This window comes from Prionailurus bengalensis, chromosome C2 (assembly GCF_016509475.1).
Source record: "Prionailurus bengalensis isolate Pbe53 chromosome C2, Fcat_Pben_1.1_paternal_pri, whole genome shotgun sequence".
NCBI lineage: Eukaryota > Metazoa > Chordata > Mammalia > Carnivora > Felidae > Prionailurus > Prionailurus bengalensis.
Window position 1 is genome coordinate 116,204,646 of NC_057350.1, and position 25,196 is coordinate 116,229,841.

The window sequence follows — 25,196 nt, forward strand, 5'->3', positions numbered from 1 at the left end:
AGTCAAAGTCAAGATCTTAGGCCAGAGTCCCAGTTTCAAGAGAGGCTGGGAAAGTGGGATTCTGAATTTTAACTTTCATAGTGGAGCCTTGTATGGCTCTTTAGCTAGAGTATTTCTACAAACTTAGAGAAGCAGTTCAGATCTGTACAGTTAAAAAGAATTACAGATATACACTAAAGGAGGGCATAATCATTTGTGGATGACTTGTGGTGTTGTACTTGGAACTTTAAACATACTAGAAAATTTATTTGAGTTGATGCTTTGTGAATGCAAGTAGAGGGCAATTAGGATTTCCAGTTAGTAATGAAAAATTTTTTTTTGTTAGTTGTAATAGTTTGCCCGTAGATATTGAGATTTCTGCTTCCTATCTCATGTTTATACATTTAAATTCTTATTTTTTATTCACAGCTTGGTGACTAATAAGTCCCAAAGCACCTTTGTGTCTGTGTTTCATGTAACGGTGTGAGATTTTGGGAGAGTGTGTAAACTGCCCCATGGTGTTATAATTCATCCTATATGAGGTCTCAGTTTCTGGAAAAGCATTTCTCCAAACATATTCCATGGTGTTAAATAGGAAGGGGTTCTGAGGTCAGATGTGTTTGCTTTACGCTAAAAGAAACAAGCTCCTTTAGTGTAGGGTTCTTAGAGTCTCTAATGTGTATGGTAAATCACCAAAAAGGGGGCTCTGACAGCATTTCCCCAAGTATCTCACAGTAGAGCACTGGGTTGGTTAAGTCTGGTTGAAATTGGAAGACTTAGGACGTTTGCTGCATTCTGGTATGTTTGGTTGTGGTACATTTTCTTCAAAAGCATCACTTAGGACCAGTGATTTTGGGAACACATTTTGGGAAACTTTAGACTGAGATCACAAATGGAATCACATTAACTAAAGAGTTTGGTTTTGTGGATTCTTAGTCTGTTTTGTTCAAGGACAAAGAGTTTATTGTGACTTCAGCATTAAGGTCACTAGGCTAAGTGCTATGGAGCATTCAGAGATGAAAGGGACTTAATTTCTGCTCTTTAAGCCTTGTTGTGCCAGGCATGCAAGTGGTTAGGCACAAATATTAAAGGAGTAGTTTTCTTGACATCTTCCTTCTTTGTTTTAGAGTGTGGATTTAACAATTGGGTAGATGGATGATTCTGGGTAAACTGTTCTCTCAACTTGTGTGATACATAGAACTAGTGGGTGAGGGCTCTTCTTCACTGTTAAGGACAAAATGATATAAGGGAAGAGAGATAAATTAGGGAATGTGTAATTTCTGTTTAATCAGAGAAAATAGTTCTAATGACTTGGACGGGTTCAAGTATTTTGTACATGTATTTGTGTCTGTTGATATTGAACAAGAGGAATTTAATTTAATTTAATTTAATTTTTTATTTATTTAAAAAATTTTTTAAACATTTATTTATTTTTGAGACAGAGAGAGACAGAGCATGAACGGGGGAGGGTCAGAGAGAGAGGGAGCACAGAATCTGAAACAGGCTCCAGGCTCTGAGCTGTCAGGACAGAGCCCGACGTGGGGCTTGAACTCATGGACCACGAGATCATGACCTGAGCTGAAGTCGGACGCTCAACTGACTGAGCCACCCAGGCGCCCCCAGAACAAGAGGAATTTTATATAAAAATTATTTGTTCGTAAATCTTGTATCATCATCATCATCATTATCATCATATTCTATCATCAATTGCTAGACCATTTACTATGAAAGGAGAACTTTGGTGCTTTGATTCTGATATTAAAAACACAATAGGATTTCAGATGATAGAGGCGAAGCTCCTAAATGGAGAATTATTTCTGAAAAGTTAGCTTTTTTTTTTTTGTTTCCATCTAGCAAAAGAAATGATTAGTTCAGTCAAAATTCTGCTCAAATCCTTACCTTAACTGAATTGTCCAGTTGTTTGTGAGGCAGCCAGAATTTCCCTATAACTTGATGGGTGTAACTGATTGATGACCCAATCTGTTGGTATTGCTCCAAGGAGGGCAAAAACAACCAGAAAATGTTATCCAGGTGCACCAATGGCCTGTTAGCTTTGTGTAATTATATTTAATATGCAAATAAGCTGTTTTTTTTTTTATGGATGTGAAGAAGGAGGCTTGTAAACATTTTCTTGGCTGGTTTTTCTCTCTGGCATTTACTGATGTTGATGTATGTTTATACATATGTTTTTAAACATGATTATCATCATTAATGGATGTGGTCTGCATATCTCTGGGGGAATGTTGCTTACTACTGAATTGTAGACCAGTATTTTTGAAAGCTGGAAGATAAACAGGACAACTTCACCCCACAAATCTTACCACCTGACTCATCAATTTGAGGTTCCTTGTTGAAACAAGGAAAACATCTTTAATCAAGCAAATATTTGGAAACTGCAAACATATCTCTATTTGGAATTTGGGAGGTAATTAAAATGGACAAGTTGTGATTGATTAACTCTTGAAGAATGGGTTAGTTTGAAGGCAGTTGGTTCTCCTTCTATCCTTGTATCAACACTCCATCAACTGGAATTAAGAAAACAGCATAACTAGGCTCCAGCTCCTTGCTGAGGGCAATTAATCAGGACAGAAGAGTAGGGAGGTAGATTGGAATGGTGCCAAATAAATCAACCTGTTTTTGTACCTACATTTATCTTTGTTAATTCTTATAGGCCATCTATCTTAATATTTTGATACTTGATTTGTGTGTTAGATTATGGATTTTAGGAAAAAAATCCAAGGTATTTTGAATTATTAAATGAATAAATTAAATTTTATATTTCCATATTAACATCTTTACTTTATTGGAAACAAACTTGTAAGAAGACATACATTTATATCTTTAATTCAAATATGAGAAATGTTTGTTTTTTGCTAGTTTGTAAGGTAGTGGGGAATTATCTTTATTCTTAAAATGCCATAACAAAACATCAAATTGCTTAAAACCTTTTGAGGAAAGGGCAGGTTTTAATAAATAAATGTTAATTAAAATTCTGTATGGGTAGAGAAATAAAAGCATAAAATCAATTCCAAAAAACAAAATGTCGATATTTTCTGACAACCTGTTTAATATTTACCTGATATGAATCTTCAAAAAGGTCTGTGTTCTACTTTGTATGGCTCCAGTTCAATTTCAATTTATTCTTAAAATTAGCTTGGAAGGGCAACCTCCAGGCGCACAGATAATACAGCTGATGCTGTCATTTGGCAGTTTACTTCTAACCACCAGATTGTTTTTTCTGTCCTCAGATTCTGACTCATTGAGACTCTTGTGCTTTTTATTATATTACTATGAGGTCATTTGATAGGCTAACCTATGATGGCCAGTCTGGTTGACATGGTTGAGAGTAACAGGTTGACCACAGATTCTCCTCGAGTCATTTGAAAAAGTTGACATTTAAGTGCTTAAAAGATGATGAGTACAATGGATGTTAGCACTTGGATGTTCACCCTTTGGGAGGGATATATTTTAACGCTGGAATGTTTTACAGTCCCTTTGAAGAACTAGTTATTTTATCACCATACTTTAAAATAATAAGATCCTTCAGAAGACTTTTGAGAATTAAATAGCTAAATTGACACCTTGATTGAGATTTAAAAGAAGATTCAGAATCTTTGATTGTTCAGTTTCCTTTTACCTTGGAAGTTTTGGTCTCCAAACGCAAGGAGGGTTGAAGTTGCTTCACAATTAATGACCTAATTTTGCAGCACTGCATGCTGTTCCCCAACATTGATCTGACTTGGAGGCAAGTCTGTTAAACATGATGTCAGCAGGAATTATTTTGACAGCTGCCAGAAGCAGTAACATAAGGCTCAAGAAGTTTTCATTTTAGAATGTGGTAGCCCAGAATATTCATCTGTGTCTATACTAATGGGCAGTCAAATATGGTAGCAAAGTGTTCAAGAGAAGAAGCCACAAGGAAAGGTAATCCCATTAATCAATCCAAGAAAACATCAGTTTTCTCAGGAAACATTGGGAGGTAAGGCTGAAACACATGACAATATCCTTCCTAATTTCAAATCAGAACAGCAGTATCAAAGGCACATTCTTCCTTCTGATGGTGTCTGGTATTGCTTTATTGCCATGAGTGGTGATTACAAACTGCATGAAATGCCATCCCCGATACATGGAATATTGGCTGTTGACAGGTCCCTCTTCATCTGAGAAGAGTGCCTCTGTGGATGGGCTACAGTTTTCATTTTCAGGATTGATGATCCAGCATCAGATTATATGATAAACTTGCTCAAAGCATGATCTTGTGTTTTCTAACGGTGTTAGAAAACATTCAGTGTCTGCATTTCAGAATGGTAACGCAAGGATAAATCAAATAGCAAATTAAATTTAGGTATGCCATCTGCTGCCTTTGTTTTATGAATTCTAGCCCATAGGACATTGACTGGGCATGAATGTATAAGCCATTGTCTTTTATTGTTGGACTTACTACAAATATTGGACAAATGTTCATCCATGCTGTCAGTCTTCTTGGAAAGAGTAAAATTCAGCAAAAGTGAAAAATTCTTTTAGTTGTTGTAGGTTTCTTGTTTTAATAAAAATGAACCACAACAGAAGAAAAAACAGCATGTATTCGTTTCTCCAAGTGCAACATCTCAGCAGGCTTTAGGAACTCATCCACAAGGGGTAAATTGTCTAATGCGTAATTGTAAGCAGAACTGTAAAAAGCCATATTAGGCTTCCATGATTTTATTCTCTTCTTCTGGTAAAAGGTCATTACTTCTCCCTGGGCCCCTAATGGTTAAGCCTTTTACAACTTTTTCATTTCCAAGAAAGTTCTTGATTTCTTCTGATGGTGACTCTTATGCCATGTCTTCACTTCACAGTGTTTTCTGTAAGCCATTATGTTTTTTCCAGAGTTTCTGAGGAAATTTTCTTAATACTCCTTAAAAACTTAAATTTTGAAAAGTCTCCACTTTCTTTGAGCACTTTAATGTAAAGTATGAATTTATAGCCAATGAAATTACCTTTTGGTATTATCATTTACATGCATTTTAAACTTTTGATGTCTATGGCTAGTCTGGCTCTCTAGCAGCATTGGCTGAAATTCAGTGGTTACCAGGACCAGTAAGAGCTGCTTTTCAAGGACTTTCGTAGATTTTTAGCTAACACCATAAAATGAGTTCTCTATTTCTGAGGCTAATAAAAGTCTTAATGATATGTGCATCCAACAGATGGGACAGAGGGCTATTTTGGCAGTGGGCAGTTGAAATCTGCCCTCAGTTTGTATAAGGCTCTCACTAAAGTCAATAAAAGGTAATTTTCACACACAATTTAATTCAGAGTATAAAATGTGGGAAGAGTAGCTGGTTTAAGTCCAATGGGCATAAGGGTAGCATTTGGTAAAAGTTTTGTTTGATGGCAAATTTTAACTGACAGACAAGCTGATCAAAAATATAGGATCAGGTCACAAATTGTGGACAATGGAAGGGCCTCAGAGGCAGAGGAAGGACACAGCTGAAATAATCATCCCCAACATTTCTGGCATAAGCAGTGATGATTGGGGGGAAAAAAAAAGATCTTTCTCTTTTTTATTCCTAGTTTTTTTTTTCCTTTTCGAAACCATGCATTTGCTCATATTTCTACTTAGCATGCTATCCAACAAACAAAATGTTCACATAAACCAGTAGCATGGTGTGGGAGCATCATAATGGGCATCAGGCAGATCCAGAATATATACTCCAGCCATGTAGGGTCAGGTCTGTGGCTCAGATCTCCTGATGTAAAAGAGAGACTCCATACATTCTTTCTGGTTATGGTGAGGGGATATCATGTTTAATGTAGGTATCATGTTTAATGCAGATAAATGAAAATTATGCATAGGAACCATTAGTGACTGCTTTTTAATTAATTTATTAAATGACTTATTAATGATTTATTCACATTAATAGCTTACATGTGTTTTGGGAATAATAAAAAAAGTCAGTGTGTTTTTAACATGCATTATTTTATCTGATGGCTGGTGATCTCTGAACGTGGTTAAATGTATGCATGGTAGGTATGAAGAACAGGCATTCTGGCTCATTCATTGTTAAATCTTTGAAGGCAGATACTGTAACTCTGTATACCAAGAATATATGTCAAATGAAAAATGACTTTATAGTCATGGAATTGGTAACATTTTGTAGACTACTGTAGGTTTTCTCAATATTACCACTGTTGACATGTTGGGCTGGATAACTGTCTCTTGTGCAGCCTGTCCTGTGCGTTGTAGGATATTTAGCACTTTCCCTTGACAGTGCTGATTAGATGCCAGTAGTAATCTCCCTTACTGCCTCTGACAACCAAACATGTCTTCAGACATTGGGTAATGTCGCCTCAGGGCTAAGTTTCTCCTGTTGGGTCCACTGATGGGATTAGCTGGCTTTCAAATCTAGCTATGGCTTACTTGAACTTTAGTAAGGCTGTAGATGGAGAGGCAAATCAGGAAAAAAGCATATGTGTAGTAGGTTTAGATTAGACATTGGTTTTGGCTTTTTGATGTCTATGTCGGCATACGTAAGAGCCAATAAAGCATTAAATAACAAGATAGTGTCAGCGACAATAAGGTACTTACATGATGCTAGCATGAAAACGATGCTTGCTCCAGTAGATTATTCTTTGGAACTGTGCAGAACAGAGAGGTTGGCAGCTTCGTAGGCAGCTGCAGTTTTGTGAGATGAAGTGGGACAACTTTACCCAGGACCAAAGAAATTTTAAGCATGGCTTGAGGAGTGGAAGCTGAGATGTGACAAGTGGCCTACAAAGAGGGCAGCAGTTATGAAGTGGGGGGGGGGGGGGCGGGGAGGGGCTTTTCTTGAATAGAAGTAATTTGATTTCTTTACTGTTCCATGCATTTGTTCCTTGTGAACATATACAAGGGCTTTCAGGCCCTTAGGGAAACTGAATTCCCTGCACAGTCCAGCTGAGCATAGAGGCTGTGACCATAGTAAATGGGCTGGATGCTTCTTATTTTTCCTCATCGTTCCTGAGCTTGAGTCCCTCTATGCTTTCCAGGTGCAGACAAACTAGAACAGGAGGAACTAGGCCTTGTGTATTTATGTCTCCTTTTTTTTTCTTTCGTTATTTAGTGATGATACTATCTCCCAAAAGTGAAGTGAGGAAGAGGGACTCATTTCTTGCTAATTCTTGTCACTTTATGATCCAGGTAAATTATTTTTGTTATCCTTGACATTTTCCCATTGACTGTAGCACATTCTGGACTTTGGCCTGCCTGTGCAAGTACTAGACATCTTCCTTATTGATGTGCTTTTTTTCTTTCATTCTTAACACATATTTTTAAAAGAAAACTCTTTATTTAGAATTTATATTTATTCATTTTGAGAGAGAGAGAACGAGAGAGAGAAAGAGAGCGAGCGAGCACAAGCGCACAAGTGGGGGAGGGACAGAGAGAGAAAGAGAGAGACAGAGAGAGAATCCCAAGCAGGCTCTGTGCTGTCAGCAGAGAGCCCATTGTGGGGCTCGAATTCACTAACCCTGAGATCATGTCATGAGCCAAAATGAGGAGTTGGATGCTTAACTGACTGAGCCACCCAGGTGCCCCTCTTTATTTAGGATTTTTAAAAAAGTAGAAACAATCTTAAAAAGCTAATGTAATTTGCTAATTTCTGAGTTACAGAATTCTTAAAATGTGTAACTCCTTACTAGGTGATTTTAAAAGAGGGTAGTTTCAGGAATGAAGTGAATGGTGCATTTTCATTTAGAACAAGACTGTGCTTTGGTGAGAGTTTGAGTGTGGATGCTGAAGTGCATTTCAGGGTTAGGAGATTATGATAATTGTTGGGAGCCTGCTTAAGTGTTCATATCTTTTTGATAATAGATCTGTTTCAAGTTGTCTTTCGTCATTCCAGATGCCATAGTTGTCCAAACATCCGTGCCTTTGTTCAAGCTCTGCCAACTGCTTGAAATATCTTCTTTTGTGAATTCCAGCTGAAACAATCCTTTACCTCCTTACTAGAGTTCATTGAACCCAGGACACAGTGTTCCCTGCAAACCAGCGCCTCGCCCCCCGCCCCTCCCACCTTTTCATATGTCTCAGTTAACTGGGGTTCTTACAATGAATAGAATGTCATCAAATTGGTGACTTTTTTCTTGTATAGAAAATAATGGTTTATTTTATAAATGATGGTGATTTAGATGTGATGAAATACATTATGAATGTAAATGCCAATGTGTTATCCAAGTAGAAATGTGCAGTAGGCAGTTGGAATTGATGGGGACTTTGGAGAGGTGAATGTGCAAAATCTATTCACCCATTCCAATAACTCCCCAAATCTCAATGCATTATAGCATCAATCCTAAGACCTAAACTGCTGAGAGGTCATGTAAACTAAGGATTGATGTGGAAGTAAATTTACAAAGTTGTGTAACTGTAACCAGAATTCAATTTTAGAACCTTTCTGTTACCCTAGATAGATCCTTAGGTTCCTTTGCAGGCAATCCTTGCTCCCACCCCTAGTTCCAGGTAGTCACTGATCTGCTTTCTATCTCTTAGGTTTTTATTCTCTAGATATTTCAAATAAGTGGAATAATAGAATATGAGTCTTTTGCACCTGGCTTATTTCATTTAGCATAATGATTTTGAGGTTCATCTATAATGTATCATCTATGACTAGTTCATATCTTTTTATTCCTCAGTAATATTTTATTGTCTGGATGGGCCACATGTTGTTTATACCTTCACTAGTTAATGGGCAGTTGGATTGTTTCTACTTTTTGGTAATTATGAGTAATGCTGCTAAGAACATTCATATTTAATTCTTTATGTGGATATGTGTTTTCATTTCTCTTGGGTACCAACACAATAATTTCTTGATCAAACTATGGATTTTTGTCTCAAGAGCGGGATGTTATTCTATAGACATCTTTGAAAATTTCTTTTTACATGGGGTTGTATTGAGACCTTGAGTTATATACCTAAAAATTAAAATACTAATGAGTATGTGAATATGAGAAGTGCAGCTAAAAGGCTGTTAAAATTTACTTGGCATCTGGTACAATTTACTGTCATTCACTGGTAACTACCTCCAGTCTTCCTGTCTGGAATAAAAATGACATATACATTATATTTACTACTCTGCTAATACCATCAAAAAGCCTAGCAATTGTCATTTCCAGACTGTCTGCTGTGAGGTGATGTAGCAATCTAATTCTTTAAAACTGTGTCCTTGAGTGTATCATTTCATCCCTTCTCTTTTTGTCCTTTTATGGTTGAAGGGCATTTCACATTTGAAAACTGGGATGTAGGTTGATTCTTAAAGGGGCTGAGAAGAAAAAAGTAATCTGTTTTTAAAACCTTTCTAAATTCAGAACAACATTCAGGGTAGTTTATTAATTTACCAGAGAAGTTAAGAGATTGGAAAATTTTCCCCATCTTGATTTGCTCTGTTTCCTGACTTCATACACTGCAGAGCAATGTAGAGCATAATTCCACATTTGCACATTTTTGACAGTATGAATAGGGAAAATGTTAGGATGACAAATGTTAAAATAACATTAAGAACAACAATACTTCTCAGGACATTTCTACTAAATAGGTAGTGAGTGATTTAAGATTTAGGATATGGTATTCATTCATTCATTCATTCATTCATTCATTCATCACTCAACTAGCCTTTTCTTATTTCCAAAGATATTTATGTAGCATTTACCATGTTCTGGGCACTGAGCTAGGCACCTAGATGACAAATGTGAACAGGTTTATATTGTACATGGTAAAGAAAGAAGCTATTTAGCAGATGATTTTCACAACTAATTAAAAAAAAACTTAATTTGCTTTAGGAGAAGAAATGGCAACTTTTGGTTAATTGATTTAAAGATCTTTGGGACTTCCCTTTGCTTGTTTGTTGGAATAAGTTGCTGGGTATTTTTCCTGAATCACCTGTGGGTTTGGTATTTAGCAGCTTCTAAAACTAGGAAAAAAATGACCAAGAACTAGAAGAATCATTCTCTAAGGTGAAAGTTCCAAGACCTCCAAGAGGAGCTCTTTTGAACGCTATGTCTCTTGTTAAAACCCAAGTAGAAAGGTGTAAATATTGTTCAAAATAAAAATATTAGATTAATTATAAGCACTTTATATGGAATAAAAAGTATGTGCTGTGCCCTACACATTTAAAATTCTTGCACATTTTCTCACACTATTGATATAGTACAAGATGCTTAATGTTTGCTTTAGTTGAATGGGATATGATAATTACTTAGTTAAAAATGGCTACTTGCTTGGGTACCAGATTCCCAGATGAGGCATGATTTAATTTTTAAATTCAGACTTTCCTGAATCACAATGAGCACTCATCACATGACAAGTATGGAATGAAATTTCTTATAAATTAGAGAAAATGCTAGTTTAAGTATTGAGAAGAAAGTCTAGAAACTAATGATCCTATCATCTAAGAGAAAAGCCATTTTCAACATAGGTATTTATCAAGTTATACTTCAGACTTACAAATTCTAATTCAAAGGGGTATGGAGTTGTCCAGTGACCTTGCAAAAACAGTCTTACCATAGTACAATATATGTATTTTCCAAAGTGTTGACATACATAATCATGGTTGAGCCATGATTGGTATTTAGCAGCTTACTTTTTTTTTCTAGATTTTTCTTATATAACATTAACAAACATCAAGTTCCAGTAATGTGATACTGTGATTTATAATAAGAAATATATATTTGGTCTTTGTCCCTGTTCCTGGCACAGAACTCCTAAACCGTTGGAATTGCCTAAGATAAGGGTGATAAATATGTCTTGATACTCAAAACAAGCCCCTTTCAATCTGAATTTAAGTTAATGAGGTGGCTTTTGGAATGCACCTAAGGATGGGGGCTGGTTGCCAGGGGGTTCACTAGAGGATTGGAACTTTCAGTCCCATCTCCCTGACCTTTTTTGGAGGGAAGAGAGGCTGGAGGTTGAATCAGTCTCCAATGGACAAAGATTTAATCAGTTGTGCCTTTATAATGAAGCCTTCATAAAACCCCAAAGGGTTGAGGTTTGGAGCACATGTGGAGATTCAGGGAGAATGGCCTGACCAGAGAGCTTGGAAGTTCTGATCCCTTTCCCACATACCTTGCCCTATGTATGTCTTCCATCTGGCTGTTCCTGAGTTATATCCTTTTATAACAAACCAGTAATCTAGTATGTACAGTGTTTCTCTGAGTCCTGTGAGCAATTTTAGCAAATTAATGGAGCCCAAGGAGAGGGGCATAGGAACCTCTGGTCTATAGCCAGTTGGCCAGAAGCACAGGTGAGAGCCTGGACTTAGAATTGGTGTGGGGCAATCTTGTGGGGCTGAGCCCCTAACCTAGCCTTGGTTCTAGCCCCCTAGGACCACAGTGGGATCTGATGTTATCTCCAAGTAGATAGTGTCAGAATTGAGTTAAATTGTAGGACACCCAGCTGGTGTCACAGAAAATTGCTTGGTGGTATTAGCAACACACACACACACACACACACACACACACACACACACCCACCCACCAGAAATATCAACCAGTGCCAAACTAGTAATTGCGCTTTAAAGATTCCTTATTTGTCAGTATAGCTTTTAAATAGAAAAAAAATTGCATTTGGTACTGAAATATTAGAATAGAGATACAGCTATGTTCATCGTCTTCTGGGAATAGGATCAGAGAGATCGGAGCTCCATAAATACGCCTCTACAACCACAGGCCCATTGGAGAAAGTGGGGGTTTTGAATACCAAAGGAAACAGTCCCTAAGGAACACTCAGCCTCCTGTTTTCTCCTGGTGCTGTGCATATGCTGATGGTGGCCAGGTGGAGGATTTGGCTAGCCCAACTAATTGCTTCTGTCTGGAGGAATAAGCAAATAGTGCAGTCATAGTGTGCTACCCCTAGATACAAATTAAACAGCACTAAAGTGCACTTAGAAGAAATTAACAAAGCTCCAGAATGGAAAGTGACTTTAAAAAATTCATTCTCTTTTTATTTCAATGTTACGATTAATGGGAAATGAATAAATGAAAAGACCAAGGAGAGAGAGGAAATAGTAAGGGATTATTACCACAACACAAAGCTTTTATAGATATCATATTTGAATGGGCTAAATAAAGGAGATGGGAATTTAAACATTTTTGCAGTTTTAAAGATTACTATTACTTTAAAAAATATTGTTTTGGAAATCCTCAAGCTAAGCCAATATGCTTAGGATTTCAAATTACAGAAATTACAAAATTTAACTTATTCTCTAATAGAAACAATGCTATAGCTGTTTTCCCTCTACGTGGATGTGATTTTTCTTTCTGTGTATCAAGGCAGATGCTACAGTCCTAGGCACAATAAGAGCTGCTTACACTTGAAGTTAAAATCATACTTCTGCTAACTTTGATGTATGAAAAATAGCACAGCATTGGCACACCATTGGTATGTATTTCACTAAGTATAAGGAGAACAAAATAGATTTCGATACAGGTAAACAGCATTCCATATTATATCAAATTCAGCTCTGCTTCCTTTTCATAGTTTGAAAATATGATCTTGTCAGTTGAGTGGGTCAGATACAAACTCTCATCATATTATTTATTGAGAATTTCTTCTATGCCAGGCTCAGTACTAACAACTTAATGTGGATTGCTTATATTGATTTTCATAATTGCTCTTTGAATTACTCTATATTTGAAGAAACTGGGGCTTAGGAAAAGTAACTGCTTAAGGTCACACAATTGGTCAGGAGAGCCAAGATTTGAATCAGAGACATCATGTTTATTTGAACTTGAAATGACAAGCAGGGAGACTTTATGTTGTCTGGGAAGGGATGAGTCATATGAGAAAGAAGTGTGCAAAATTAGGTGTGACTTTGACACAGATGCTTCTTTCTACCTGCCTCCTGATTGATTGGCTCTTCTTCATGGGGAATTATGAACAAAATAATGCAGAATGCTTCATGTCAGAACACTGAAGTAATTGGAATAGTTCTCTCTCTCTCTCTTTTTTTTTTTTTTTTTGGCTAGACGGCATAGTATTACGTGCTTTTTCCCAATTGGCATTCCTATAAATTATTGTTATTTTTTCAGTTTTCTACCCAGGTGGCTGATTTTTTTGTTGCAAAATTAGTTCAGATGGTCTTATACAAAATTACAGGAAATGTTACACGTGCTTTATTGAAGTGAAATATTTAACATTTAATGAATTCCTTTGCCTCATTGGTAACTCTATTCAGTACAATTTAAAAATAAATTTCATTTATGAGTCTCTTGTTTTCCTATTGTTTCCGTGTTTATTCAGTATTTTAATTTAGCTACTTATTGGAGGACTTAATGGTTTTCTAGATTACTCAGCAGTGGTCCAGAACACCGACCAGATAATTCAGTGGCCTCTAAGAGAATAGTCATATAAGATGCTTCTAGAATATTATTTGAGGAGGAGGGTGGCAAGTATGTATGTGAAATATGATTACATTTTTGAGTGCCAGTGTATGGTTGTGTATTTGAGGTATATGGATGATAGTTTTAAGTGTTTGAGCTTCCTTACAGTCTTTTTGACTGTCCAGAAATGTTTTTAGGTTTGCTAATACCACTTTCTATAATGACATGGGATTAACTAACTAATGCAACCTCAGTTTTCATAGGAAGAACTTGATATTTAAGTGATAAAACTTATGCCTGTAAATAGTCTACTTTGGAGATTGGATAACTTTGCTGGTTGTATACTGAGCAAAGTGAGCAAACGATTGCTGATTTTGTTCTGAACTGTGTGCTGCTTTCTTTCTTTCACTTATGACGAGGAGGCCTGGCCTGGAGCAAGCTGTATCCATCTCCTACTTTGGCTGCAGGTCATGGTGCATTTCCCTCTTTGCCCAAACTTCCACTGTTTGCTATGAGCAGAGCAATTCAAGAGCCTTTTCCTGGGAGTCTGATCATATGCTGAGTGTACCGAGAGTGGATTATGGAAAGTGAGAAAAGAAAGTGAAGTGCAGGAAGAGAATGGGAGGAGATAGTAAGGAAAGACAAGCTAAGAAAAAATAGAAACTGTAGGAAAAGGGGACAGAGAAGGGGATTAAGAGATTCAGAATAAGTCTGGAGAAAGGAATAGAAAGAAACAGAGAAGATTCATTTTTTTGTACCTTTCTTCTTCTAAATGAGGATTCTCAACCTCGGAACCATGGAGAAATTTCAAGGGGTTCATGAGTTGGGATTTGAAAAAATTTCATCCTCGTTTTCTCTCACTTCCCACTGAAATTTGGCATTTTCCTCAACTGTGACTATATGCCAGAAATCATTGTAGTTTTAGCAACATGTTATTTCTTTAATAGAAATAACAAATATTTTCATATCACAATGGAATTATTATAGATATCTTGAAATACTACTTACATTCTCAACTACTTTGAAATTACAGTATTTACTAGAATTGCCTAGATCTTCTTTTTTTAATGCTTTAATAAAAAGCACATATACTATATCATACATTAGGTTTTTAAATATTTTATAACTGTATTTCAATATAATCAGTTTCCTTTTCAATCATTTTCGATTTTATTTTATGTACTTAAAAGTATTATTCTGAGTCTATAGACATCACTGGATACTAAAAGGGTCTATGGCCCAAAAAAGGTTAACAATCTCTGCTGTACAGGAAAACTTCACACGTGAATAGTTCATAGCGTGCCTGGGATGTTTATGCTCTCAGTCTCCAGGGTGGCAGGGCCTCAAACAGCCTTGTCTGTACAAACATTAACTTTATGTATACTATGACATAAGAAAGGTTGGGGAACACTGATCTAAATTACTAAAGAGTGATTTCACTCTTTTAAGACTCTGGTCGTCTGAAGACATCTCAACTCAATTATAGCAGACATGGTGCTCGTGTGGGTGACTGCTGAGGACAGATGGCCGGTTATCCATGTAATCTGTATATCTCATAGAGCGTAATGCTACCAGTCTCCGTAAACATAGGTAGTTACAAAAGGGGTAATTTCTTATTAATGCACAAAACTTTTTGTGAGAGGTTTGACTGGTGACTTTCTCTTCATGTAGTCCCCCCCCCTTTTATGTAATATGTAAGGTTGAATTTTAATCCAGAGTCACACTCCAGATGTCACTTAGTCGTCTCTAGTCTAGAAAATGTTTGCAGCCAATGTCTCCTCAATTTTTGAACAATGAAATTATTACAGAAAAGGACATTCTAGTTGATTAGATCGTTGGGTCCTTTTATGGGCTCCTGAATTTTTCTCTGTGCCACTTGGTGTCTGAGTCCCCAACTTTGCCAGTGAAAGGCTTTAAATAAAATGGAATTTTTTTTCCCCTTAAACCATAACCAATAACGATAGTCCAAGGACTGTACTGAAAGTGTCATGCTCAGAAGAGCAGTACTGAAGTGTAGAACAAGATCACTAACTGGCCATCGATGACATATCTTGTTTCTTGGTATCTAGGAGACTGAAAATCATTTGGTTTGCTTTATCTAGGCCACAGCTGTCTTGGGCCTGATTCCAATCATTTTGATCTGGTGAGGATTCTTGTTGGCAACATAAATGCAGTTGAAGAGGGGCTGTAATGACACGGTAGTGACAGCTGAAATGCATTTCCTCATTTTGATCTACGTGAATGTTCTCAGTAGTATTGCTGGAGACCATATGCTTATTCCTCTCACACATCTAGGAGAAAATTTTTTTTAAAGGAACCAAAAGGTATTTTTTTTTTCTTCATTTAAACTCTGGACAAAGAGCAGTTGTGAGCCAGTGTTGGTTAATCCATCATATTATAAAGTATGAAAATCAATAAATAGAGAACTTCAAATGCCCCTCTGTGTCTCCCCTTCCCCATCTCCAAGGATTTCATTCATCAGGAGAGGCAGCATCACAGCAGATTTGTTAGCCTAATTATGATGTATTTTCTTTTAACCAGTTTGTATGCAATAATTGATCAAAAGTCTTCATAAGAGGCTTCCCAGAGCAATTCATTAGTTCAGTAAAACAATGTGAGGAATAGTTGGAACATGCTTGCTTCATAATCATTTTGTTAGGGGGAAAAAAACCCACAGCAGCTGTAGTTCAGTGTAGATGGCCATCAGAAACAGTTGATTTATCAAAATGAATTGATCTTGGCAGTTTCCATTCTGGGGCTTAGATAGAGCAACACAATTAGAGTTCAGTGCTGTTCACATAGCCAGAACAAAGTAATGTTGGCTCATTTTCCACTACTAACATTATGGGTTACACCATAGATTGAAAATTCAGAATTTATCCAGCTGTACAGATTAATCCACAGAGCTAAGTGATCAATAAATGGAGTAAAAGCATTCCATGCTCACCTTCCTTTGGAAAATGGCAGGTCAATATCTTCTTTTAAACCTGGACCTGCTGTCTTATCCCAAAGCACAGAGCATCAATAGTGATGTAACATACCCTGGCATACCAGGAAAACGATGGATTGAGACAGTTGAAGCTAAACTTGCAAAATGACTCCCCACAACATTCCCCCAGCCTCTGCCCTGGAAATGGATTATTGCTCTGACCCTCCATAAGATAGGGTTGCCCTTTGGGAAACCCTCAATTAATTAGTGCATATAATCCTGATTTTTAACCATAGATCATAGCCTTGTACAGTTGCATGCATCCATAACTTCTGTCCTTTTCCAATACACATACTCTCTCTTCTTAAGAACTATGGTTTGATTGATTTGGTTTAGCAGCTGCCTCCTTACAGCACTTGCCTCCCAGATACACAGATTATATTGATAACTGGCCATCTGTGCTCAACAGTCACCCACACCAGCTCCAAATCTTTTTGGCTTCTATTTCTAAGCTGTCAGTGGGATGCTTGACCCTCAGGTACTGGGAAACAGTCAGAGATGCAAAGAGCTTTGGATTACACACAAGGGATGCAGAGCTGAATGATGCCATGAAAGTAGCCTATATGGTAGTATCACCACCCCCCCTTAAAATGCAGATAGATTCTGCAAATATGTTAAACTTATTTTCATATTACCTACCTTGTCTTGCCTAAGAGAAAGCAGATTTTCCAGGCCAATGCTCATTTGTTGTTGCCACCAAGCTTTTAAGATCCAAATCAGGCTCTCGCTCACACTGCCAGGAAGAATGCTCAGCTGAATATATTATCTGCTTCCAACATTTCCTCATTCTGGAGACTTTGTGGTCTGCCTAACTGTGTTGCCTTGGGTGCCAAATCTGTTCTGTGGAGACCAATTGGGGAACTTAGCAGAGAGGCAGTGAACTTACTCACTAGGAAAGTCATAGTCACAGGGCTAAGGGAAAACAAACCAAATTCCCACATCCCACAGTGAGAAGTCTGTGGCTTGCTGCTGAAGGCAGGAGTAAAAAGTCTTAGCCATGCTAAGACTGCTTTGAGGTTTGTGTGACTGAAAGAAATTTCTTGAAGGTCCAAGTCTGCTGAGTAGTCCTAGGCCCTGCCTTGACATCCATTCTACTTCAGGTTAAGCAACATTAACTCCCAAGAGCTGCCAAGTTCTTATGATCAGATGTATTCATGAACCATATTGCACTGGAAATAGTATCGGAGATAAACAAAGTCTAGAGATTTGATTTGTATACTTTTACTCTGTTTTCTATGAGAAATAGCCATTATTGCACCCTTCACTGTGCAAAAGGCAGACTGATTAAACAAATAATTGAGGACTAAGAACCTGGGCTTGGAGTCATAGCCTGCCTCCAGAGCTAATCTGGGATATCAGCCTCCTCTTTGTCCATGTTCTTAGGATATGGTACACAGGGATTGGTGATTACTGAGCAAGGATGAATTCCTCTCCTTAAAAGTCTTCAGATCATGTGATTTCAGGGTATTTTCAGCATTTTCACCAAATCCCCTGTAGTTAATTAGTAGCTCTTGTTGCTGATTCTCTCTACTCATGCCGTTCCCCAAATTGAAATGTCCTCATGGATCTTGTTTACCACATATATAAAGACATCAGTAATGTCCACCAGAGGAAGGCCAGAGGGAGATAGTGTGGTTTGGGGACAGAGCATTGAGTTGAGGGCAAGATGCAGTGGGTAGCTTCGCGATGTTACACACAAGGCACTTAACTTTTCTGAACACAGTGTGCTGCTCTGAAAAATGAGAGGCTTCTTTTGACGGTAAGGTCCTATTGTGACCCTTAGAAAAAGCAAACAATGCCTAAAGCTTCCAAGCATATATAACAAGACTGCATTAGTGTTTGTAAATATAAACTACACCTGTTAGTACCAACATGGTATAAATAGAAAATAAATAGTGTATCTTGCTTGGCACATATTTAAAAAGTCAGTTTACTTTTTTTCAAACATTTTCCCATGATACTTCAATTTATAGTTTTTCTGTGCTTCAGGAATTTTGAGGATGTTATTTAAAATTAGCAAGATTTGGACATAATTGGGCATTTGTAGTATGGTTGTCTTTAGCAGTTTATGAGAAGCCCTGTCCCCAGTGATGTGCTTCTGATGTTGCATTCTCATTGTAGCCCAGGGCTTTTCCTTACCTCGTCTGTTTCCTTCTCCCCAGAGCCCTGTGTCAGAGGCAATGAATGCTTAAGTAGGCTCTGTCAGGAAAACTCTTGGTGACCTTGGAAACGCTATTTAACCTTTCCATGGATCAGCATCCAAGTTGCAAAGCAAAAATGACAGAAACTGCCTCTTTCACAAATCTATGAGTTATGACTAAGAAAAAGGATTGTAAAACACTCTGCAAAACTGAAGTGCGGCAGTCACGTCTGGTAATGTGAATAATTTACCAGCTCATGCCTGGCAGCCATGACCGGACCATTATAGCAGGTTGCTTTGTGGAAGTCCAGGTCACTGCCTACTGGAAATGGCAAAAAAAATGGATGACAAAAACTTTCACCAGTATTAGATGATTGTCAACAGGAAAATTGTGGATATTCTAAAGTTTATGTGAGGCATATCAGTGCTATAAGAAAGTGTTTCTTCTGTGGTTATGGTCAAACACTGTTAGTGTGGCTTCTTTCACTTGCACTAATTTCACAAAAGTCTCTTTATAACAAAGTGTTTTTTTTTAAGAGAAGAAAACATTTTGCATATGACATATGACAGCCACAATGAGGCTTTCTTATGTATGAAAGACATTGACAATCAGCCCCACGGGGTTTATATAATTTGAGAATATAGTTTTAAAAATCATATTACAGGAGGCAGTACTTAAGATTAATACAGAGGCCATTTACCTTTTTTATTACATGTTTTAGTAGCACTTAGCAGCTTGGTTTATGAAAGAAAAAAATTGAATATAATGTGTCAAAAGACTTTGCTATAAAAATTAACATAAGAAGGTGACACTACACTTCTGTTTTAGGAGAGAAAGTTGTAGAAAGTTTTCTGCAGAGTGTAGCTTATCATCTGGGAGTTGATCTTCTGTGAGAGGCTACCTAGAGAGGAATTAAGAAAGAACTTCTCTGGAGGTGGCAATTGTGGGAAGGCCAAAAGGAGTGTGTTTATAATGGGGTGTGGGGAGACCACTGGGAGACAGTGAGAGACCAGTTTACAGAGGTTACAGCGCATGCAAAGGCCTCAGACAAGAGAGAGGTTGACACGTTTTGGGAACTGGTCGAATAGTGTGGCTGGGGCATCATCCATAGGGCGGGGCATGGCAGAGTAGAGTTTAAGAGGTATACAGTTAAAAATTAAAAAAAAATAGTTTGTAAAGTAAAAACTTAATTTACTTATTCATGCATCAAAAGTTATTGTGTCTACAATAATCTGCATAACTTGAGCCACAGAACTGGGCAGGTATGCAGTATGGATTGGTGAACTGGGGGAGAAAAGCCATGAAGAGTAGGGAGCTATTTTTGGAGAGCGGACAGAAAAAGGGGAAAGGGGGGGTGCAGCACACCAGGTTCATGCAGGAAAAGCACTGGAGAGCAAGAGCAAGAGTGGAAACACTCACAAGGGACTGAACAAGAGGTCTGTTCCCAAAAACCATTGATGGGTAGAAAGGAGAGGGTTTCAATACCACTAAGATTCTATAAATGGTGGAGCACAGAGTAGAAATTTCAGAGCGCAATACCTGATGGTGCACTGTTGAGGAGCAAATCCCCAGGAGCAGGCAGTGAGGTCTGAGGGTCCATGGGCCACACAGGGAGTAATGTTCCCTTGCTTGGAGTGCATTTGGTAGAGGCCATACGGCCTCACCACAGGCAAAGGTCCCAGCAGACCCCAGAGAGCAGCCACATTTGCTGGTATTGGGACAAAGGCACCAGAGTGCAGTGAAACCTGGTGCTGGCTGTGTGTTGTGATTTACCATAATCTCTGAACCTATGCTGCTGCAAGATCTCATGAACGTTTTCTGGGGCAAGCTGGCACCAGGCCATTGCTTAGTGAGACCCTTCCCCAGAGAGTTGGAGCAGGTCCAAGCCACAAAATTCTCTGAGATGAGGGGTTTGGAAACATAGCCCTATCTGAGATAGAATTTGGGAGGAAGGTTTCACCTGGCAGGCTGACAGCTTGGACACAGATAGAATAGAAGTGAGGAATGGATGGAGATAAAGAAGGTGTGCTTGGGGTGCTTGATTGCAGGTCAGTGAGAACGCAAAGTTCCTGTGCCAGGGAATAGGGTGCTGAGTGAAGGCATTTCCACCACTCCCTCACATGTACATGCACGCCACAGAGATCCACTCCAGTAAGCTAAGCAGTGCCACCTAGTGGAGAAGGGAGCCATTACACCAAACCCCGCCCAACTGTTACCTCCAAGCACATCTCCCTAGAAGACCAGCACAAGTCACTCCACCTCCTTAGTGTACGGAGCGTAGAGTGCTTTATAGTTTGGGTTCTAGGGGAAATGGGATATAACTTCATTTGGGTTTCATTCTATTTGCTCGTTCATCTATTTGTTTTTGTTTTTGTTTTCCATGTTTTTGCTTCTGTGTTTAAATGTTGTTTTCCCCTTTTTCTTGGATACAGAAAGAGAAAAATTTGTTTTTATTTTATTTAAAAATTTTTTTAAAATTCTTTTTATTATGTTTTTCATTTTTTGTAAATCTTTTTATTCTTTTTCACTTTCTTCATTTATTTTATTCTATTTTATTATATATGCTTTTTTTTACTTTTTAAACTTTCTCTTTTCTTTTCTTTCTCCCCCCTTTTTTCTCTATTCTATCAAGCTTCTTTCAACAACCAGATGAAAACACAGCTATAATGTAGCTTCCTTTATTTGATTTTTGTGTTGTTTTTGATTTTTAATTTTATTAATTCCTTTTCTTCCTCTAAAATGACAAAATCAAGGAATTCACCACAAAAGATAGAACAGGAAGAAATGGCAGCCAGGGGCTTAATCAACACATACATAAGCAAGATGTCTGAACTAGAATTAAGATTTAATTTTTAATTCTTAGCATTAAGAATTCTAGAAATAGAATTAGATGGAGTTAAAAAAAACATAGAATCCCTTTCTGTGGAGATAAAAAAGTGAAATCTAGTCAAGATGAAATAAAAAATGCTATAGTCAAGATGCAATCTTGAATGGCTGCCATGGCGGCAAGAATGGACAAAGGAGAATAGCGAATCAGTGATATGGAAGACAAAATTATGGAGAATAATGAAGCAGGGAAAAAGAGGGAAACTAAGGCAAAAGAGCATGATACAAGAATTAGAAAACTCAGTGACTTATTAAAAAGGAATAACATCCAAATCATAAGAGTCCCAGAAGATGAAGAGAGAGAAAAAGGGGTAGAAAATTTATGAGAGCAAATTATAGTGGAAAACTTTCCTAATCTGGGGAAAGACACAGACATCAAAATCCAAGAATCACAGAGAACTCCCAGTAGATTCAGCAAACACCGATCATCACCAAGGCACATCATGGTCAAATTCACAAAATACACAGACAAGAAAAGAGTTATGAAAGCAACAAGGGGAAAAAAAAAGTCCTTATCCTATAAGGGATGGCAGATCAGGTTCACAGCAGATCTATCCACAGAAACTTGGCAGGCCAGAAAGGAGAGCTGCAGGATATATTCAACATGCTGAATCAGAAAAATATGCAGCCAAGAATTCTTTATCCAGCAAGGCTGTCATTCAAAATAGAAGGAGAGATAAAGAGTTTCTCAGGCAAACAAAAACTAAAGGAGTTTGTGACCACTAAACCAGTCTTGCAAGAAATTTTAGGGGTGAATCTCTGAGGGGAGAAAAGATGAAACAAAACAAAAGAAGGCCAAAAGCAACAAAGACTAGAAAGGACCAAAGAACACCATGAGAAACTCCAACACTACGGGCAACACAATGGCACTAAATTCATATCTTTCAGTACTCACTGTAAATGTCAATGGGCTAAACACTCCAATCAAAAGACATAGTGTATCAGAATGGATAAGGAAACAAAATCCATCTATATGCTGTTTACAAGAGACCCATTTTAGACCTAAAGACACCTTCAGATTGAAAGTAAAGGGATGGAGAACCATCTATCATGCTTATGGTCACCAAAAGAAAGCAGGAGTAGCCATACTTACATCAGACAATGTAGATTTTAAAATAAAGATGTAACAAGAGATGAAGGACATTTATCATAATTAAGGGGTCTATTCACCATGAAGATCTAACCGTTATAGACATTTATGCCCCCAAAGTGGAACACCCAAATATATAAATCAATCACAAACATAAACTCATTGATAATAATACCATAATAGTAGGGGACTTCAACACTCCACTTACAACAAGGGACAGATCATCTAAGTAGAAAACCAACAAGGAACCAATGGCTTTGTTTTTTTTTTTTTTATTTATTTATTTTTATTTTTTTTTTTTATGAAATTTATTGACAAATTGGTTTCCATGCAACACCCAGTGCTCATCCCAAAAGGTGCCCTCCTCAATACCCATCACCCACCCTCTCCTCCCTCCCACCCCCCATCAACCCTCAGTTTGTTCTCAGTTTTTAACAGTCTCTTATGCTTTGGCTCTCTCCCATTCTAACCTCTTTTTTTTTTTTTTTTCCTTCCCCTCCCCCATGGGTTCCCGTTAAGTTTCTCAGGATCCACATAAGAGTGAAACCATATGGTATCTGTCTTTCTCTGTATGGCTTATTTCACTTAGCATCACACTCTCCAGTTCCATCCACGTTGCTACAAAAGGCCATATTTCATTTTTTCTCATTGCCACGTAATATTCCATTGTGTATATAAACCACAATTTCTTTATCCATTCATCAGTTGATGGACATTTAGGCTCCTTCCATAATTTGGCTATTGTTGAGAGTGCTGCTATGAACATTGGGGTACAAGTGGCCCTATGCATCAGTGCTCCTGTATCCCTTGGATAAATTCCTAGCAGTGCTATTGCTGGGTCATAGGGTAGGTCTATTTTCAATTTTCTGAGGAACCTCCACACTGCTTTCCAGAGCGGCTGCACCAATTTGCATTCCCACCAACAGTGCAAGAGGGTTCCCGTTTCTCCACATCCTCTCCAGCATCTATAGTCTCCTGATTTGTTCATTTTGGCCACTCTGACTGGCGTGAGGTGATACCTGAGTGTGGTTTTGATTTGTATTTCCCTGATAAGGAGCGACGCTGAACATCTTTTCATGTGCCTGTTGGCCATCCGGATGTCTTCTTTAGAGAAGTGTCTATTCATGTTTTCTGCCCATTTTTTCACTGGGTTATTTGTTTTTTGGGTGTGGAGTTTGGTGAGCTCTTTATAGATTTTGGATACTAGCCCTTTGTCTGATATGTCATTTGCGAATATCTTTTCCCATTCCGTTGGTTGCCTTTTAGTTTTGTTGGTTGTTTCCTTTGCTGTGCAGAAGCTTTTTATCTTCATAAGGTCCCAGGAATTCACTTTTGCTTTTAATTCCCTTGCCTTTGGGGATGTGTCGAGTAAGAGATTGCTACGGCTGAGGTCAGAGAGGTCTTTTCCTGCTTTCTCCTCTAAGGTTTTGATGGTTTCCTGTCTCACATTCAGGTCCTTTATCCATTTTGAGTTTATTTTTGTGAATGGTGTGAGAAAGTGGTCTAGTTTCAACCTTCTGCATGTTGCTGTCCAGTTCTCCCAGCACCATTTGTTAAAGAGGCTGTCTTTTTTCCATTGGATGTTCTTTCCTGCTTTGTCAAAGATGAGTTGGCCATACGTTTGTGGGTCTAGTTCTGGGGTTTCTATTCTATTCCATTGGTCTATGTGTCTGTTTTGGTGCCAATACCATGCTGTCTTGATGATGACAGCTTTGTAGTAGAGGCTAAAGTCTGGGATTGTGATGCCTCCTGCTTTGGTCTTCTTCTTCAAAATTCCTTTGGCTATTCGGGGCCTTTTGTGGTTCCATATGAATTTTAGGATTGCTTGTTCTAGTTTCGAGAAGAATGCAGGTGCAATTTTGATTGGGATTGCATTGAATGTGTAGATAGCTTTGGGTAGTATTGACATTTTGACAATATTTATTTTTCCAATCCATGAGCAGGGAATGTCTTTCCATTTCTTTAAATCTTCTTCAATTTCCTTCATAAGCTTTCTATAGTTTTCAGCATACAGATCCTTTACATCTTTGGTTAGATTTATTCCTAGGTATTTCATGCTTCTTGGTGCAATTGTGAATGGGATCAGTTTCTTTATTTGTCTTTCTGTTGCTTCATTGTTAGTGTATAAGAATGCAACTGATTTCTGTACATTGATTTTGTATCCTGCAACTTTGCTGAATTCATGTATCAGTTCTAGCAGACTTTTGGTGGAGTCTATCGGATTTTCCATGTATAATATCATGTCATCTGCAAAAAGCGAAAGCTTGACTTCATCTTTGCCAATTTTGATGCCTTTGATTTCCTTTTGTTGTCTGATTGCTGATGCTAGAACTTCCAGCACTATGTTAAACAGCAGCGGTGATAGTGGGCATCCCTGTCGTGTTCCTGATCTCAGGGAAAAAGCTCTCAGTTTTTCCTCGTTGAGGATGATGTTAGCTGTGGGCTTTTCATAAATGGCTTTTATGATCTTTAAGTATGTTCCTTCTATCCCGACTTTCTCAAGGGTTTTTATTAAGAAAGGGTGCTGGATTTTGTCGAAGGCCTTTTCTGCATCGATTGACAGGATCATTTGGTTCTTCTCTTTTTTTTTGTTAATGTGATGTATCACGTTGATTGATTTGCGAATGTTGAACCAGCCCTGCATCCCAGGAATGAATCCCACTTGATCATGGTGAATAATTCTTTTTATATGCTGTTGAATTCGATTTGCTAGTATCTTATTGAGAATTTTTGCATCCATATTCATCAGGGATATTGGCCTGTAGTTCTCTTTTTTTACTGG

General features: G+C 37.8%; 1 protein-coding gene across 1 annotated transcript in view; it reads right to left on the reverse strand.

Annotated features, from left to right (window-relative positions):
- CPB1 (carboxypeptidase B1) overlaps positions 1-17,010 on the reverse strand; it is a 55,944-nt gene extending 38,934 nt beyond the window's left edge. The window contains exon 1 of the mRNA XM_043595188.1: positions 16,937-17,010. The gene's annotated coding sequence lies outside the window, so the exon portion shown is untranslated. The remainder of the gene's footprint in view (positions 1-16,936) is intronic.
- Between the last annotated feature and the right edge of the window lie 8,186 nt (positions 17,011-25,196).